This window comes from Bufo bufo, chromosome 3, assembly GCF_905171765.1.
Source record: "Bufo bufo chromosome 3, aBufBuf1.1, whole genome shotgun sequence".
Taxonomy (NCBI): Eukaryota; Metazoa; Chordata; class Amphibia; order Anura; family Bufonidae; genus Bufo; species Bufo bufo.
Genome location: NC_053391.1, coordinates 133183426 through 133187433, shown reverse-complemented (window position 1 = coordinate 133187433; position 4008 = coordinate 133183426). Strand labels below are relative to the sequence as shown.

General features: G+C 47.8%; 1 long non-coding RNA gene across 1 annotated transcript in view; it reads left to right on the top strand.

Annotated features, from left to right (window-relative positions):
- The window catches only part of LOC120994262, a 1332-nt gene extending 604 nt beyond the window's left edge, over positions 1 to 728 (top strand). Inside the window, exons 2-3 of the long non-coding RNA XR_005777377.1 lie at positions 29 to 87; positions 646 to 728. This is a non-coding gene — a long non-coding RNA (uncharacterized LOC120994262). The remainder of the gene's footprint in view (positions 1 to 28; positions 88 to 645) is intronic.
- The last annotated feature ends 3280 nt before the right edge of the window (positions 729 to 4008 follow it).

Sequence of the window (4008 nt, the reverse complement as noted above, 5' to 3'; positions counted from 1 at the left end):
TAATAATATTATCCCATTTGTATTATAGAAGACGAGCACATCCAGTCCTTTCTAGCCAGGGACAGCTGCCTTAAGATCTCGGACAAGGTATTATTAAACCGAGGGACAGAAATCTTCCAGATTCAGAAGACAGACTATAGAGATATACTGCACTTCATGACCTAGTGATATAAAGCCCCTTTCAGTAGAGCGAGTGTCACGCTGCGGATCGCCGCAGAGCAGCACCTTCCTGAACTCCCAGTACTGCGGCGGTCGCATAGATTATATAGATTTATGATGCAATGTAACTGTTACGGTTCTGGAATGTATTAAATAACACTGACATAATGCTGTCAGTGTTATCCTACACATTCCAGACCTCTAAGGGTTACATAGCATCATAAATCAATATACTGCTATGTGACCCCCGCAGTGCTGAAGTTCAGGACGGGAGTTGCGCTGCGAGTCCACAGTGTGACACTCGCTCATCTGAAAGGGGCCTAATAGTCATTAACAGATGCTGCACCATGAGCTTCTAACCCCTTGTATGATACAGTAGGATTTTGGACAGGAATATACTGAACCTCTGATGTATGTACTGTATAATAGAATGTATTTACATAGGAGATCTACTACAGCCTCTAACTCTGCCTCTCATCCCTCTAGTATCTCCTGGCCATGGTCCTCACGTACTTTAGAAGAGCAAACCTGCGTACTGAGGAATACAGGACTTACTTCTTCCCAAGTCTGTGAGTTTCTTTTATCCTGTTCCAATATGTTTTAATATATTTTAATATCTATTTTATAAAAACACAACAAATTATCATTTTTGTGATAATACCATGAAGAGGGAATTGGCTATATGTTCGGTCCCTTAACCCCACATAATATGTCACTCCTTCCCAGCCCCATATAAATGAACACACAACACCACTGCTTGGATTTAATCGGCCCACAGCAGCTGTTTATTAAATAAATACATAACATAACTTAATAAATTAACCAATGACGAGGGAGGTCCTAGAAGCCCCAATAACCTCATAAACACAGTAACAAACCTGCGACTCCATCTTGCCCCCAGCCGTTGAACCCAGCTCGAGGCAGCAACTGATGGACGCCTAGTTCGTTAGTACCGGCTCCCTCCATGAGAGTCCAGCCCCTACCGCGGGGCCCTCCATCCTCAGATACCACCATATTTTCCACTTCAGGACCTCCCCCGCCTCCATGACTGCTATGACCAAACACTCCTGACCTACCCACCCTTCCCTGACAAGGCGTCATAATCTCTAACCCCCCATTCATCACCATCACTCCCCCCTCCTCCACTATAAATCCTATTACACAAACCCCATTCCCACTATTACTTTTTTTTTTTTTTTTTTTTAATCCATCACCGCCAAAAACTAGGGACGGGAGGGTGGGCGTTTGCTTTCCCTGGCCGAATGCCTCTGCCCCCCGCCTCCTCCTCACTCTGACCAGCAGCCCCCTCCCCCTCGTTCTCATGACTACTCCCGCCCTTTCTAACTTCCTACCTCTGCACCTTAACCCTTAACTCACCTGTCCCCTCACACCCAAAACCCTCTTCATGACCGGCCTCCCTTACCGCTGTGCTTCTTGTCCGGCCTCACTCAAGTGATTCAGTACTGATTCTTACTTCTAGATTTTTGGCCAACCAGTTTGAAGAGGACGAGCTCTTTAGACAGGGAGATCTACCCCTGGGCCCTCGGATTGATGTGGATGATCCAGAGGAAGCAGCTTCATCATCTGCGCAATCAGATTCTCATCCGGATGGGATTTAGAGCTTGGGTGGAACCGGGAAACCTGTGATCTGGTTAGTTACACAAAAGCTGTAAATTGTGATTAAAAGTTAGTGGTGATTCTAATAATTTATATGATGTATAATTCTAGATCATGGCACAAGACCCTGACCATTGCGCATGGAAGAGAGAGAGGAAAGTCCATCACAGCTGGGCTATACGCCAATGCAGGAGGGATGATGTAGACTTCACCATCACAGGTACATGGATCACCCCTGCACCCTGCTCTCTGTGTAACACCATTCTCCATCCATGCCAGGAGAATAGAACATCCATTGCCAGGAGGAAAAGAACATCTATTGCCAGGCAGATACATAGGAGGAACCCAGAACAGCGGACTCACAAACATCTCTGGTAAGTGTTACATTGGTGTGGCAAAAGGGCTTCAAGTAAGATTCATTATCTAATTCTTAGATGCCAAACCTATCCCTAAATGATAATTTAGTCTGTATAGATTTGCTAGATGACACAGGTACAGTTTGCTTCTTTCTATAATAAAATGTTTATAATCTTTTGTCCTATGATTTCTATGTATTCCTTAGATTTGTGCTGCCAGGATGGGAAACATGGCCGCTGGACCTCCAAGGAGAAGAAGGAAGACAGGACGGATGAAGACCTGGATGAAATATATCCTTTATGTCCTACCGACTCCTAGAACATCTCAGGTAAACAACACAAGGCAGGCAATAAGACATGGCAGGAAACTGGACCAGCAAGTAAGGGACCAGTGGCAGGTAATACCACTGTACCAAGTGCACCGGTTTGACTTGGGGTCAAACCCAGAGGACGGAAACTCAGTGAGCCCAGTTCTTCACAGAGCCCCTGATGGTGGGATGAACTTAACCGAGGGCTCACTGGTCGCACCTCCAGGATGGTCCCGGTGCACTTGGCTACTTACCTGCAAAGACAAACGTTGGTGCAAGCACCAGCGGTCCAGACAGACACGGGACGAACTGGAAAGCAGGCAGACAAACAGGAACCTGAACAAACTCAGGACACTGTTCAGACAGGACAAAATGGGAAGCAGAAAACAAGACAGATGCCTAGATCCCATGCAGAATGGATGCATGGCGGTCACAGACAGAGCTGCTAGACATGACACAAACACTGGACCCCATGAGGAAAAGATGCAAGGGTCACAGGCAGAGTTGCCCAGACAAGCAGATGCCTGGATCCCATGTGGAACGGCTGCATGGTGGTCCTAGACAGAGCTGCACAAATAGGAAGATAAGCACATACCTGGATCTCTTGCGGAACAGATCCCTGGCAATCATAGGTAGAGCCCCCAGACACATAGAGAAGCACATGCCTGGACCCCATGCGGAATGACACATGGCAGTCACAGACAGACTGCTCAGACAGGCTGATGTCTGGACCTCCATGCAAAACAACACATGGTGGTCACAGACAGAGATGCAAAAGCTGGCAGACAGGCAGATGCCTGGACCCCATGCGGATGCATGGCGATAACAGGCAGAGCTGCCTAGACTGAACGGCTGCATGGTGGTCAGAGGCAGAGATGCCTAGACAGGCAGACAAGCAGATGCCTTCATCCCATGTAGAATGGCTGCATGGTGGTTATAGGCAGAGCTGCACAAACAGGCAGATTCCTTGATCCTATGCGGAATCGCTGCATAGTGGTAACAGGCAGAGCTACACAAACAGGCAGACAAGCAGATGCCTGGATCCTATGTGAAATGACACATAGCGGTCACAGACAGAGCTGCAAAAAAAGGCAGACAGGCAGATGCCTGGACCCCATGCAGAATGAATGCATGGCGATCATAGGCAGTGCTGCTTAGACAGGCAGACAAACAGATTCCGAGATCACATGTGTAACAGAAGCGTGGTTGTCACAGGCAGAGCTTCACAAACAGGCAGATAAGCAGATGCCTGGACACCATGCAGAATGGATACATGGTGGTCACAGACAGAGCTGCTAGACATGTGACAAATAGATACCTTGACCCCTATGTGGAACGGATGCATGGCGGTCATAGGCAGAGCTGCACAGACAGATCGACAAGCAGATGCCTAGATCCCATGCAGAATGGCTGCATAGTGGTCATAGGCAGAGCTACACAAACAGGCAGACAAGGAGATACCTGGATCCCATGCCGAACGGCTGCATGGTGGTCATATGAAGAGTCGCACAAACAGGCAGACAAGCAGATGCCTGGACCCCATGTGGAATGACACATGGTGGTCACAG